Below are 16541 nucleotides of genomic sequence, written 5' to 3' on the forward strand. Positions count from 1 at the left end.
GGGAAATGTGTCATGTTATTTTGCTACGATGTCATGATCCAGAAAAGTAGCAGTAAACACATCTTTACACATCTTTTACAAATTAAAACATTAAGGGGAAGTCATGGCCTAGTGGTTAGAGAGTATGACTCCAAACCCTAAGGTTGTGGGTTCGAGTCTCGGGCTGCCCTAGATCAAGGCACTGAACCCCGAACTGCTCCCCGGGCGCCGCAGCATAAATGGCTGCCCACTGCTCCGGGTGCGTGTTCACTTTGGATGGGTTAAATGCAGAGCACAAATTCTGAGTATGGGTCACTTCACTGAATCTTTAAAACTAACTGGACAATGTTGCTTCTCTTTTTATACATGAGACATCATTTCTACTTTGTGACATGACTACCGTTGTTTACATGGTCTTTATACAATTGTTTGAAAGCTTTCTAATCATCACTACAGTAGATGGATGTCAGGGTTTTCCAGGCCAAATTCACCCTTCGCCAACAGTTTTATTGACAGGCAGTCTGATCAGTTATAATGCAAATATTATGTGCCCCCTTGCTATCTCCCATGGACTTGAACTTGAAAGATGGTGAGAAGCTGCTCATATGGGACTTGCAACATGGACAGCAGGTACTCAGACAGGCTGGGAACTCCACGATTCATTTTGATTTGGTTAACTATGTGCATATGAGTTTCATAATCCATGGTCTAAATAATAATTGAATTATAGCTATATCATCTCATGCAATTTCTTTAAGATGTGCAGTCACTTAGTAAACACTCCTGAGCTTCTTGCAACTTTTAAAATGTGTTTTACCCATTCATATAATAGAATATGGGAATGCAATATTCATTGCCATAACCATTTATAAATACTCTAGTTTGTACAGCATTAGAACCTATGAATACTCAAACACATAAATGCAAACTCCTCCATCACAAAGCTGTCGACTGGTGATGCAGTCGGTCAGGTTTAGTGTTTTTCAAATGTGTTATTTAAAAATGCAATAGAGCATTAACCTTTTAACACCACTCACTTGGCATTTCATTCCCAAATTGCCGCAATACATCCTGTACAACAAACAGCTTAACCCTCTGGAGTCTAAGGGTATTTTTGGGGCCTTGAGAAGTTTTGTCATGCCCTGACATTTGTGCTTTTTTCAGTTTCTTATAAATATCTAAATGGGTAAAGTCTAATATCACTGTAATCAGCACAAACTGGGCTATAATAATATGTGAAACCCATGCATGTACATGATTGTATTTTTGAGAAAAAAAATGTTATGCATGGTTAGTGAAAAACTAAAAATGTTAAATCACTTGAATAAGGCAATAAAACACATACATAAAATTGGTTGCCGGAAAAGTTGAGAACTGGAGCTTGTAGCCTAGAATTTTTCTTTCTGAATGATGTGAAAATCATCTTGTTTACTCACTCACAGAAAACAATATATTGATTTAAATTTTCTAAAACACTTTTTGTTGGTAAAAGTCATATGCGAGTAGGCATCAACTATCATGAATATCATTGTGATTTACACCTGAGAAGACAAAGGCCTGCATAATGAGCTGCATAATGAGCCTCTCATTCAACTGTGCCACTGTGAGGGAGGACTTACAAGAAAGAGAACAAAATAAAAGTATATAATTTTATGTTTGTAGTTTATTAAGAATATATTTAATTATCCCACAACATAATTTAATATCCACTTGGGGGAGCAGTTAAACAGTTTATTAGGAACAATCAAAGCTGACTTTCAAATTTTTTGGCATCCTTTCTCTAGTCACACAATCCTTCAGAAATCCTTTTAACAATCTTATTTTCTACCAAATAAACCCCATTTATTATCATCATCATTATTATTATTATTATTATTATTAATGTTGAAAAGAGCTGATAATATTTTTCAGGTTTTTTTAGGGGGAATAAATCGAAAGAACTGCATTGTTTTTACATTTGTTAGAGTTATCTCTATTTGTCAAATTTATATTATTTACATCAAGCTTTTGAATGGTATAGTATTGTATATTGTTATTGAAACTTCATAATGTTTCACTTGATTATACATTTAGTCAGGAATTATAGTTTGGAAAAAGTATTTGGAAAAAGTCTAACTAGTAAAATTTTTACACGTTATGTGAAAACTAGTACAAATAAATAAAAAGAGACTTACTCTGTTTATGATCTCTGCTGAATAAAGTGCTTCATTCTTTTTTCTGAGGAAATCCATTTCTCAAATCCTCAACCACATCACATCTTTTTGGGGTGAATTATGTCTTATTCCTCTCATCGCGAAGCAAACAGTAAAATAAAATAAAAACTTGAAGAATAGTCTGGCTGCTTTTTCTTCTGTGTGGGCGTATTCAAGCCGCGCGCTTCAGTTTGAATCTGAATAGCGCGTTAAGCGCGGGGGCGTGGTCACATTAAATATAATGAGCGGAGATATGAAAAATAGACATCGCGTTGTTTTCATATGGATTACTTTATCTCAGAATATTTGTTTTCGGCAGCACTTGTTTAGTTTAAAAGTAGACATTCCAGGCTTTCTATAGATATCTCTCTCATGTCTCTTCGTTGAGTATTCACGGAGTTACGGTTCATTTTAATGAAATGTTTGTACATGACGATCAGCGGAGACAAAGACTGTAGACAGCGCACCTTGTTTGTTATCTTTATTTTATAAGTGCACAAAGGTTTTTTGTTATTATGTCTGTATCCAAAAAAACTAGACCCTTTACAGATTCGATTGATGTATTGCTCTTATCTGTACGATTAAAACTGAGAGTGTAATTTAAGTTCTTTTTGGGGTTATCAGGTGAAAATGACTCAAAACGCATATATGCGTTAATCGACTCGAAAGGGTTTTAATAAAATGTTGCCAGATTCACACAGACGTTTCAAAGAAAGTGTAGCAAATCATCCAAAAAGCAACGTGATATTTTGCATAAATGTTGCCAGTTTCTCTAGTGAGCTTGGGTTGAGAATTTAGTTCTTGCACCTTCAAAAATGAAGAAACTGGAAAAAGACAGAAATATTTTAAAAGCTTTTTTTTCCTGTCACGGTTAAAGTTTCTTCCCTGTTTTGCCTTAGTTAGTCCACCTGGTTTCTAATTAGTCCCAATCACCTGTTTCTGTTCTATTAACCATCCCCTGTGTAAAAAAATACCTTCAGTTGTCTGAGACCAGTGTCTGATCATCCACATGTTTGCATGATGAAACATTTGTAAAGAAGGCTGCTTTTCTAATACCCAGAGGGCTGTTTACAGGCATCAGTAACTCAACACAATTACTTGAGGCCATTATGGGTGACAGAGCACAATTTGATCGAGAATCAAACCCCTAGAGGGACTCACATAAATATATCTTAAATCTGTTCATAAGTGTTCTGCTCATTGCTCAGTAAAATCAGAGTTTGAAACCATTTTAGGTCACAATATTACAGAACTGATCATCATAGATCTGGTAGCACATCCACAAACACATTCACAATCCATAATACAGTTTTGGATAAAACCAAGTGTATATACATGCAGCCTTCCTACCGCTGTCCTATGACAGTTTTTGGGATCCCTACTCCACCCCAACTCCTCACTCCTAATCTATTTATATCCCAAATCAGGGATAGGGGTGGTTCTTTGGGTTCGGGCTATGTTCCAGGCCCGGAGCCTTTCCCCAGGACAGCACGCCAAAATATGCATATTATTTTCTTTCAGATTAGATGTAAGGGTGAACTCATGAAACACGAGACATCAATCAAAAAAAAAAAATATATATATATATATTCTGAAGTACAATAGCAAGAAATGCAACGAAGGTACTTTTAAGCCTATACAATTTAAAATATTTGTAAGATTTATGTACTATTATGTATGATTTGAATGAATGCATTTGTAAAACATGACTATTTTTAAAAAAATCAAATAGATGCAAATAGTTATAAATTATTACATACTAATTTATGTTTGACTGACAAATATGCATCATAATAAATTATCAGTTTAAGTTAAAACCATGTCATCTAAATGGATGCAAATTCCATACGCAATTTATAAACATAAATCTTACATTAAGGCATAGATATGAATAATATTTTGAGTGCAGATAACACTAGATCCCATCATAAGAGTCCCATTCTGTGGAAATGTATATAATGCTCAAAATGATAATTTGTAATTCTAGCAACATTGAATCAATCTCTGAAGCTGAGTGACCACTGCACAACTCCTGACCCCACAAACTTTAGTTATCATAGGAAGAAAGTAATATTATTCATTAAAGGGATAGTTTCACCCCAAACTAGATAGTTCCACAGAAGAAAGAAAGCTTGAGGTTGAGTAAATGATTGTAATTCTTGTGTGAACTGTCCCTTTAAGAACATGTGGAGATGAATCTCAGTACTCACCATGCATCGTACCAGTGGGACAGCAGAAACTTCCCGTCCTGTTTTTTATTCTGGCATTGCATCCATCCCTGCAGGACCTGGAAGAACCGCTGGAAGCCCCACGCGGCCTGGGTCCCCGTCCTCTCCCCCTGCACCCTTCGGTCCGCCTGGTCCAGTTCTGTCACTCTTACTAAACAATCCTCAGCGTTCAGACAGCTTGTTTACCTCGAGAATCTCAGTCCTGTTAGCTGTGCTGAGTGATGAAGCTGCTTGACGGTGGAGTTGTTTTTGCCGTGAACAGAGAGAGAACAAGAAGCATGCTTAGGCTCATGAATCTTTCACTGCAACAGAACCAAGTGAGTTTGAGGCTGTCCTCGTCCGGTGCTCCACAGGCTTGTCTTGATTGTACACATCCAAAATAACACAACCCCGAGTTCTGTTCCAAGTCAAAACGACCCTCTTTCAGTGTCTGAATCTAGGAGTTATGAAGATGTCCTCTGTACTAACCAAGAATGGAGGACGGGTCCTCTTTCAACTGGAAATGATGGCTTGAAGAGGAAAACAGAAGGAGAACTTTAAAGGTCAGAGGCCAAGAAACCATGCGGATAGTTCCAGAAGAGAGCAGGAAGGACGTTGGGAGCTCTGGCTTTAAATATCGAAATCCCATCTGACAGAATGTCAAAGGGAATCACAGCATCTACGATTAACGTCCGGAAGACTAGACGACTTTAAAAATCCCCAGAAATCCTGAATTTGCCTTCAACGTCTCCCGTTTCAAACTCAGATTCAGAAGCTTTGTTTGTCTCTCGTTTCTTCATATTTTGTCTGGCATCTTCCCTCCCGAGCTCTCAGTTTTGCTCAGAGCTCCTCTCTCTCTCTCTCTCTCTCTCTCTCTCTCTCTCCATCAGTTACTGTGTCTCCTCTGTGATGCCGTCTTCATCCTCTGTTTCCTCCCTCTCTCCTCCTCCTCCTCTCGGTCCACATGGAAGCTCCCAGACAGAAAGGCAGGAACAGACTGAGTTCATTCATCAGTGGCTTCAAACTCACTCATGCACACAGAACATAGAAATGAACAACATTTGAAATTAAATGCAACCAAAAACATGCACACAGTTGCATGTACATCTATATTCACACACACACACACACACACACACACACACACACACACACACACACACATTTTTTATAAAAAATATGTAATTTTTATTATTTCTAAATAATTGTTTTAAATTATTTAAATGTTTTTTATTATATATTAATTATAGTAAAATATTAATTAAACTTTTATATTAATTATATTAATTTCGAGGGTATGTGTGATCTCAGAGACAACTTCTGATGGCCTGACTCAGCCTTATACACACACACACACACACACACACACACCATCTCCCACGCTTGTGTTTTCTTGCTTCTGACTTAACCCATAATCCAACAGTAGCCAGTTGCTTAGCAACTGCCTCCAGGGAGACTTTTTCTGCATCAAAAGCAGCCTTCCCAAGACATGTGAGTCAAAAAAAGTAAGTGTGTAGTGAAGGGGAATGTGGGAGGAATGGAGAAGGAGGGACAGATGAAGATGACACAGAGTCATAACATTCGTCAGAATAGGACTGCAGCTCCTCACGAGGAGGAAGTGGAGTCCTGCCCAGTTCCATCAAAATGTAGTATTATTATTATTATTATTATTGTTTTATTTATTTTTTCACCCTTGTTTATTCTTAGAGGAGACGCTGATGAATTATTTACAGGCTGCAACGCAAGACTTGCATCACAGGGCAAGCATCTCTTTCCCAGAGCTTACCGATAAATTAAACATCTCAGACAGCTACATTTGGTGTTTACGTTCAAAATAGTATCTGTGATTTTTAAATATGTTTTCTTTTTTACAGATATTATGAATTATTCTTTCATAAATATTAAGATCATAAGACATTGTACTCTACAGCCAAACCAACTAACCTTGCCTTGTCATTTAAAGCTCAAATTAACCAATTATTTATCTTTTAAGAGACTTGCTGACCTTGACATAGAGTCATAAAAGGTACCTTTCTATGATATTTTTTTTTCTCTTTCTCTTTCTTCTGCGTGTTTTTTTATTGCAGTGAATGAAAAATGAGTTTATTTGATTAAGAATAATGCTTTTTTACATTTTATTTTATGTCCTCCAAAACAAACATTTAAAAATGAAATTTAACTAGGAAATTAAAGCATGTTCATCAAGTTTTAATATGGAAGGTCTGATAATGTCTAAGTGGTTCTCAACAGAATCAGATGGATTATGATTCATACGTACATTTCAGAAATCTAAGCCATTCGTTATTCATTAAATCGTTCACTGCTGAAACATTGATTTAAGTTAGTATGGAAGCCCATTTCTATCTCTATTGGAAACAGGCTGGTTGTTATTGAGAACATGTTGTTGATTAAGCCTTTCAGGTATTGTTAACATACTCAGTAGGTCATATGGTTGGGAGATTTCATGCATGTGGTCTTGTTTTGGGGGCTATCACTGCTCTCTCTGCTCTTCTTCATGCACGGCTGCACGGATGCACAGGACAGAACCAGATCCCCGATCCAAACATGTGATAATCGTCAGCCATCTTTGACGACAGTGGTCCTGACAGAAATAAAAAAAATATATAAATTACAATAATGAGATGAAGTCATGATCTAGTCGTGATTATGACCTAAGCCATAATTATGAAATTAGCTGATTATAAGAAAAAGACAAAATTATGCCATAATTATAGAATACAAAGTCAAAATTATGACACAGTAAATCATAATGAGAAAAAGTCAAAGTATCTCATAACATCGTACCCTTGTTTTTCTCTCATGTGGAGGAAATGGTGTTCTCTAAGTTAGCACTAACACTAACCTGTGCCCCAAACTCTCCAGCTCTGCATGTGGTGCTTCAAAGATAATCACTATTCTTTTGGTTTGAGCACAGATCCTCAAGCAAAGATCATTTCTATCTTTAAACCTCTTGTGCTGATGGTGTGTGAGCCTGCGCCTTTAACCCCACACAGCATTGATTATACTGGCTTTTTCAATTGAATGTAAACAGATATACAGTGCACTGTATGGAAGTCCCGCTTATACATACACACACACACACACACACACACACACACACACACACACATACACGCGATGTTTAACATCCCTCAGTACAACTTATCTCTGATTTAAAAACAAATGATTGATTCAGCTTCATAATGCAGCAATGCATTATTCACAGGTTTTTCTGTCCTGTTCAGTGACCTGTTCTGCACGGAGAGCCAGAAATATAACTTGCCAACAGTGCTCTAGCGCCGTCTGCTGGCTACGTCATGAACTGCACGTGTGTGAAGGAAAAGCTGAGCTGAAAATATAACGTTGTTTGGATTTGCATAAAAGCTTAAAAATAAAACAACAATAATAATAATAATATATAATAATAATATATATATATATATAACTTTTCCAATGATTGTTATTGTTTTTTATTCATTTCTATTCTCTCTATAAACTAATTTCTGAACATATGTGTTTGCAATATAAATGTATATTTATTGTATATGCAATTATTTAAATAATACAATATTTTTTTATTTCCATTAAGAATAAACAAATGTATTTATATTTAATATATATTTATTGCAAATATATTTAATAAATCTATTTTACAAACACACAAACACACATTTATGTATATCTAAATATCTAGAGCAGTACATAATTAAATGAGCATATGAACTGCTTGTGGTCAGCATTGCTCTAGATGGCACACATTAGTGTTAATGAGTTTTTACTTGAAGTTGCATGTGTCTGTTGACCTTTTAATATCCAAATGTGACGCCATGTGGCAGTGGGACGCCTGATTATGCACATGACTTCAGGAGCAAAATGTTCACGGTCGAAGCACCTCTTTCTATTATAATGACGCTTTACCTAGTGCTTCACCCAAATGATGGCTGTTTTACTTAATATGTTTTAAACTGTGCACCATTGGTTAGCTTTGCAATGGGTTGAAGTAATGAAGGAATAATTTCACTGGAAACCCGCCTCAGCTTGAGTCCTGAGATGAGAAGAAAACAAGAAACTTTATAAGAGCGACCAGTCTCATTTTAAAAGGCCTGATTTATTAAATACTCATAATGATTCTAAAGCATGCTTGACAAAATCAGACATAAACTATATTCCTCAGTTATGATTATGGAAAGCAATGGTGACAGATAAATATAAAAAAGTAAAGGGCCCAAGACTGACCCCTGAGGGACACATTGGAAACAGATTTAATCTATGACCATCCATAGTAATGAAGTGTGAATTACAAGTCAGAATGTTGTACAAGTCAGAAGCCATCAATAAATCTATAAGAAATACATTTATAAAATCCAGAATGAAGGGGTTCATAAAGGTGATATTTATTGTGAGATGTTACACAAATGTGAGGCAACAACGTGCTCAAGTATTTTTGCCAAAAATGGAAGATTTGAGATAGGACAAGAATGACTAAAATCATCCAGGGCAGCTTTTTCTTTTTTAAGTACAGGAGTTAAGAGCTTAAATGCTGCTGGAAGAACACCAATCTACAAAGAGTCATTTATAAAACTGAAAACTGCAGGGCACATAACTTTAAAGCAAGATTTAAATAAACTCGTGGGAATAGGATCAAGAAAGCAAGTGGTAGATTGCATGCTAGATAGCTCCTTTTTAAGAGTCATGATTATCAAGATGAGGAAAGTTAGTAAGAATGGGACCAGTAAACCAAAGAACAATGCATTGAGTGAAAGCAGATGAGATTATCAAGTTTTGAGAGCTTTACTAATTGTGAATCGATTGGATTGTGCTTTACATCTAATACAATGCAACATTAAATTGTGCACAATTAAATACTCCTGAACTCTTACACTTTCTTCTAACTGAACTGAAAAATGACATTGTAATCTTCTTTAGAGCTGAATTTGAAACATTTGAAACATGCTTTGCAACAAGTGTTATAAATAATTATATGAATTATAAATAATTTAGCTTGACTTGAACTTGCATTTTGTCATGTCATGTTGACTTTAAAGGTGCAGTATGAAATATTGTGGTTGAAATGGGTACTGCAGCCCAAATTAAATATATTGTTTTCTTCCCAATTTTAAATATATTGTTTCTCCCCCCGTTTATCCTATGTATTTAATATGTTATTAAATAATAAAAAATATATTTTTTAATTTAACTCTAAAAGTTTAATGATACAAAAAAAGAAAGAAAAAAGCCAATAAAATAACCACACTTTTATTGAAAGTAAAACAATAAAATTGGACAGAAAATATATTAATTTTAAATATCAATATATGATTGTTACATGATTGAGTTCAATACAACATAATCAAATGTAACTATTTTATTATTCTTATTTTCCAAATAATGTATAGCTACACAGCTATTACTCTCAGAGCATGTGAGCAGAGCACAGCGTCACAGGAGGGTCGCTTCGTTTTAAAGCTCTAATACGCAAAAGCGTCCACTTTGAGTGCTTTAAAGGGCATTTGATTTCAAACTTTTTTAAGGCGATTAGATTTTTTTTTTTTTTAGCACTTATTGATTTGTGACTAAACAAACAGTGGACCAGTTTACTCATCAGAATTAGTTAGTTACAATTTGCTTTTTTACAATTTACAAAACATTGGTCAACTGACCAGTAGAAATCCATGGGCCACGTGTTTTCAGATAGGACTCAACTAAGAGAGCATGTTTATGGCTGTCAGCTCTTGCTAAATCAGACAGATGGTGGTTGTCCAACGGGTCGATGCATTAAGCATGAATTAAATGGAATCCACTCATACTGCTTCTGGTCATTCTGCCAACTTTTCTTCGCTTCTGCCTCTTCTGGTGTGGTCAATATTGTTTTGATCCATTTTGGGGCAATATAAGACCAATATATGATGCATGATGGCATACGTTAGCTGCAAGTGTGAGAATGTGTTGGTGTCAGGGGCGTCAGACTGGGGGTAAGACCAGTACTGATTACCAGGGCCCCAAAGGAAGAGAGGGCCTTTGAAATGTCTGGAATATATTTTATTTTACCTGGATGTTTTCAGGACTGCCTATGCATAGGACCCGGGATCTTGTGCAATGCCCCTGGTTGGTGCATTCATGTAAAGTCAGAAATATTGCCTTTGATGGAGTTGAATGCATAGGAACGATGCCATGAAGTTGAAGGAGTGCAACTCTGGGTTTTCTTTAAGCCCAGGGTTTCTAAGTGGAGGACATGCGAACATGTCGGCTGCAGGGTCTTTATTAAAGAGTGTATTTATTAAAATGAATTAAATAATTAATATTGTAAATAGAAAACAATATCTAAGTTGCATGCACGGAATACCATAGTAATTATGATAGAATATATAATGATTCAATTTACAGCATGTTCATAAACATTTTATTCATTGTTTTAATGTACATTTTGTTGCACTCTTTATTCTTTATCTAGTCTATCTACTCGTTTCCTTTTAATTATTATAAAAAGCTGTCCTTCTATAGCATTAGCATTCACTATCATTTTTCTATACTTATTTTCTTTTAATTATATATAATTGCATATAAGATGGTTAATAATGTGGTTAATACTGATGTGATCTAGTAAACTAATAAAAAAGCTTTTTCTTTGAGTTTGAAAGCAGGGCCGTGGTGTTTTTCTGGCCGTGGTTTGATCTCAGAAATGTGGCACAGCCCGGATCCGTCTTTAACCCTGTTTGTGTGTCAGTGGAGACACAGGAGCCCATCACACACTCAACTACACCACAATGTGCCTCAGGAACAATTCTGGCCATCCGTAAGCTCCGGTGTGGAATAATCTACGATTTTAAGGCCTTTTAAACTGTAGTCTCAGTGGTAGCAGTATTACATGTGAAGAAGCAGGGATGAACTGAACAGATTATATAATCTAGTTAATAAAAAAATTGTCCAAAATAAATGCTGCTTTTACAGCATTGTTCATCAAATAAATGCATCCTTGGTTAGCAGAAGATTTCTTTCTAAAATAAACAATAAACAAAATCTTGATGGTTTCTAACTTTTGACAGGTGTATATTTGAATAATTAGTGTCATTAGCTAATTAACAAACTCAATTCAGTGTCACACCAATTTACTATTTATTTGATAAGGAGCCATCTAATATAAGAATGAATGTACAGTTTCAGCGTCCCGAGCAGCCTGTTGGGTTTGATTTTGTGATACCAATGGAAATTATTATTTACTCTTAAATATTTGCTTCCATCTGAACTTGCCTTGAATCAGATTCAGTCCTTGAATCCATCTTGCAATAAAGACATTTCGAAAACATGATAAGAGCTCATCAGAACAATCCTTGACAGTTCGTCATCGGCTTGTGTTTGTGCAAGCTTTTTTATTTTATTTTCATGCCTATGATTAAAAACCTCCTCATGAGGCTCAGTTTACTCTTTGTTTGCACTGTGACATGTTATATGTCTTATGGTCCTTTAATGTGTCTTCCTGTCTTTCAGATTGAAAGAAACATGTTGCAGCATAAAGGATGTTAATTAAATTAAGCGTATTTTCTAAAGAATGTAATGTAAAGTGTCTGTTTATCTACAGATTAATCACAATGACTAGTCTAAAGTTTTGATGTGAAGAAATACAATAATGTGCATGCTCTACTCTGGTACTTTTGACCAGGAATGACCTGCGTCCGCTGTCTGGAGACTTGATCTTGATCATCTGCTGGAAATTAACTGTGAAATCACTGCTTCTGCGTTTAATGGCCACTCAGTAGTAATTACACACCACAAGCCAGACAGAGGTCATTCATAAAGCTGCATTAGATTACGTAAAACTATTTCTCTCTGTCTTTTAAAGTTTAGAGCTGAGAGGTAACTATTAGAATTTGCGTTCAACCCAGAAGGTACAAGGTTTAATAAAAAATAAAGGAACATCACGATTCATCTGGTCATGGATCAACAGAAGGATGCAGTCTGCTCTGAATGAGTGCAGTGCAGTTCAACAGTTATTTCTGCTGTCTGTAATCACAGAGCTGCTTCAGAGCATGTTTGACCTCTTCTGTTGTTTCACACCGTAATTAAATGGAAATCAGGAGGCCATTTCTAAATAAACACAATTTGGGAGGATTACAATAATCTTTGTTGTTCTTTATTATATTCAAAACAGTTAACAGGTAAAACAATCAGTATAACATTATTTACCCGATTTCCATAAACAATCTAGACAAACTATATGTGTGTGTCTGTGTGTGCGTGTGTGTGTGTGTGTGGGGGGGGGGGGTTGGCATGTTTTTGTGACATATCAGGACAAAACTCTGTATAATGTCATGGGTATGACATAACCCATGTCCCCATTTTTCAAAACACTTATAAATCATACAGAATGAGTTTTGTTGAGAAAGTAAAAATGCAGAAAGTTTCCTGTGAGGGTTAGGGTTAGGTGTAGGGTTGGTGTAAGGTGATAGAATATACAGTTTGTACAGAATAAAAACCATTACACCTATGGGATGAACACACTTTACACAAAAAGAAACGTGTGTGTGTGTTTGTGTGAGTAATCTTAACAAACAATATATTATTTAAAAAAAAAATAGGATTAAAGATAATATATATATACATTTTGTTTATTATGAATTGTAAACATGTCATGACATACAAAATTAAAGTTTGGACATCTAGTATGTTAACTGTAATATTAATTTTGTTAATTAACATTTATTTTTTCTTGATTTAGAATTTTCAAAACAGGTTAACATAGTAAAACAATTGGTAAGCAATATTAACCCAGTTATATCTATTTCAGTTAGTTTTAACAATCATATAAAATTTAAAAAATAAAAAAAAGTCTTCACAAACTGTATAGTATCTCAAAGATGTAGGATTCAAGTTACAGAAAACATATTTTCAGATTATTTATTTTTTTTGTAAACATGACATAATTTGTCAAATCAGTAACAAACATTCATACTTTTATTAAGACTGTTGTCATTTATTGTGTTTTCATTTTTGTATGAAAAAAAAAGCTGCATGAAGATTATTCTGGAATAATCTGCTGAACTAACAGCAGGGATTCTTCACTCGTTGCCGTTGTGTCATCTTGACCTCTCCAAACCCTTTTATCTCCAGCCCCATACCTCACTTTTCTGTTTATTCACCCTCCTCAAGGCCCATCTGAACTTCTCGTCATAACAGAGACAGTAACTCAACAGACTTTTAAAAGCATTTGCCTAATAAGGTCTGTCTCACTTCAGGCTATCTCTGTGATAACCAGTCCAGCTTGATACTCTCCTCCTGTCTGCAACAAACACACTGGAACATTTAAGGGATAGTTCACCCAGGCAATTTAAATTTGCTGTTAATTTACTCACCCTAAAGTTTCAGTTCACCCAAAATGAAAATTAGCTCATAAATTACTCACCCTGAAGTCATGTTAGGTGCATATGACTTTCTTCTTTAATACGAAGCCAGTCAGAGTTATTTTAAATGTGTGTTTGATCTTTCAAGCTGTTTGATGACACTCAGTGAGTGTTGCACTGCATCGGTCCATAACAAGTTTAATAGAAAGCATCCATTACAAAAAAAGTGTCTCACACAGCTCGTTTTGTGCTTCTAATTAGCAGTGTTGGAGAAAGTTAAATTTAAAAGTAATGCATTACAATATTGCATTACTCCCTAATGGGTAACACCTATTAGTTACTTGTCAGCATGCATATTACTAGATTATTAGCCATGTATTAGTGCTAATTAAGAACATATTAAGGGCTTATTCTACCTGACCTTATTCTACATCCCTAATCTTACCCAATACCTAAACCTAACAACTACCTTACAGACTATTAATAAGCAGCAAATTAAGAATGTATTGAGAGAAATGTCGTAGTTAATAGTTAACAAGTGTTACCTATTCTATAGTGTTATGATACTTTTTATGGAAAGTAATGTGTTACATTACTTTTGTGTTACATTCACGTTACTTTTTAAAGATGAGCAGGGCTTGAAGTTCTCTTTAAATAGCAAATGTAAAAGCCCTTTCACACAAAAACAAAGTGTAGTGAATAAACCTCAAGCTGAAGGAAAAGTTCACATCTGTACAGTAGAACACAGGAGAAGAAGGTTCAACACTCTTCAGCAATATATATATATATATATATATATATATATATATATATATATAAACAATGATTTGCGCTATTGTTTATCTAAAGCCATTTTTGCTTATTAGTATGGTTGAACTGGATCATCAAAGGTCAGAAACAAAGACATTAGTTCATAAAATGGGATTAGATACATTTGTGTTTTTTTAACATATTTAATTTTTGCAGGTTTGCAACATATTGCATCAGTTGTAATTTATTTTGATGAATACTAAATCTGTTTTTTGGGAGTGGAATGAATTAATACACATTCACAGCTCCAACCTGTCCTCCAACCAATACGCTCGTATAGGTCGTTTGTCCAAATCCCTGAAATACGACCCATCAGAGCGTACACTACATTTGTGCCCCTATCGGCAAAAGGTCATTTTCATATTAATGTTTTGTACTCTTTTATTTGCACTCTGGTTTGCGTTTTGTGTATCTCAGTTGGTAGATTATTGCGTTATACCTTGACATGTAATCATGCTATCATGGGTTCGACCCCAGGGAATGGACGTGCATGTAAAATGTGTATGCTCAATAAATCATAATTTAGCATGATTTCTGTGAGGGTTAGGTTTAGGGGTGGGGTTAGGTGTGGTCCTTCGAAACGAATAAGCCACCTAGTAAAAGATGTACGAAATACTGTGAGATCGGTGTAAAAAGCCCATGCATTTCATTTAAATAAACGTGTGTTTTGATTGGTAATGACGTTATATGTCATTTCATGACGACAGACACAACGCGATACTGTGTTTATTTTTACGCCCACTAGAGACCACTTTACTTTCAAACATAAATATAGGTCGTAATAAGGTGCTTGCACAAACGACCTATATGGTCGTTTTTTGTTGGAGGACAGAATCCATTCACATTTACTCTAGAACTACATCATGTTCACACAGCGCACACAACACTTCTGTACTTCCGATTTCTCAACATAGGGACAGGAGACTTGTCAGTCAATAAATGGGAAAACAAAGTAACGATGGTGCTATTTAATAAAAAAATTATAATAATAAAGTAACCAAAATATTTTCTTGTAAATTAAAAAGTAATGCTCTCTACAGCTCTTTCTGACCTATCAAAAAAGGACTACACCATCTGACCAATCACAGTAGTGAGGTCTCACGGAGAGGAGGGGTTTAGAGAGACTGATTCTTTGAACTGCTTCACATGAGGCGTTTACGAATCATTTAGAAATGAGGTCAACTTAAATCTATTTTCTGAGAAAATTAAGGTGTTTTTTGACCTTACATGCATGTAAACCTGTTTTAGGAGACTCATAAAACAATATTAGCAGCCTTTAAAATGGCATAATGGGGCACTTTAAGATGTTTATGATTTAGAATGCATGTAAAACTGGCATCTTAACATACACAGATGCTTTCCAGATAAAGTGAGCTTTAAAAGACATCTTGCAGATGTACCTGTGTTATTTGGGTATACAGGCAACACGAAATCAATACCTGTGGCACCTGATGATATATTGTAGCCTTATGAAGTGAAATTAACAGTCTGTGCAAGAAACTGAAAATTATTTACAACAATATAATGAGTCAGCATACATGGCCATATTTCTCTTGCAAAATTTCCTATTTTAGAGCAACTATAAATGTGACAACAACTGTATAATGTTGTTTTATTGATAGGTTCAAGTTGTGCATTGTTGTTTATTCAACATTAATGTAATTTTTTTCTTATATCTAATTACAGTCTCTAAATACAGAAAGTGAATGCTGACATTAAATCACAAGAATGGCTTCAAAGAGAAATCCCCTTTGAAATGGTTTACAAAGTTGCTTTTCATGACAGGACAATGAACATCCTTCAGATTTATGGACACAAATGTGAAGCTGAGAAGCTCCCAAAAGTCATCTTATTATTCAGGATGTTCTTTTAAGAAATGCTGCTCTTTGAGTGTCGTCCAAAACAAACTCTCATTGCCACGTTCATCTTATCTATCTTCTGTGTTTAGGAGTGTTGGTCACGTTGACAGACGTCGTTAAGTTACCCAGAAGACGTAGTTTCCCAGAAGGTCTCCACAT

The sequence above is a fragment of the Carassius auratus genome, chromosome 43, assembly GCF_003368295.1.
Source record: "Carassius auratus strain Wakin chromosome 43, ASM336829v1, whole genome shotgun sequence".
Taxonomy (NCBI): Eukaryota; Metazoa; Chordata; class Actinopteri; order Cypriniformes; family Cyprinidae; genus Carassius; species Carassius auratus.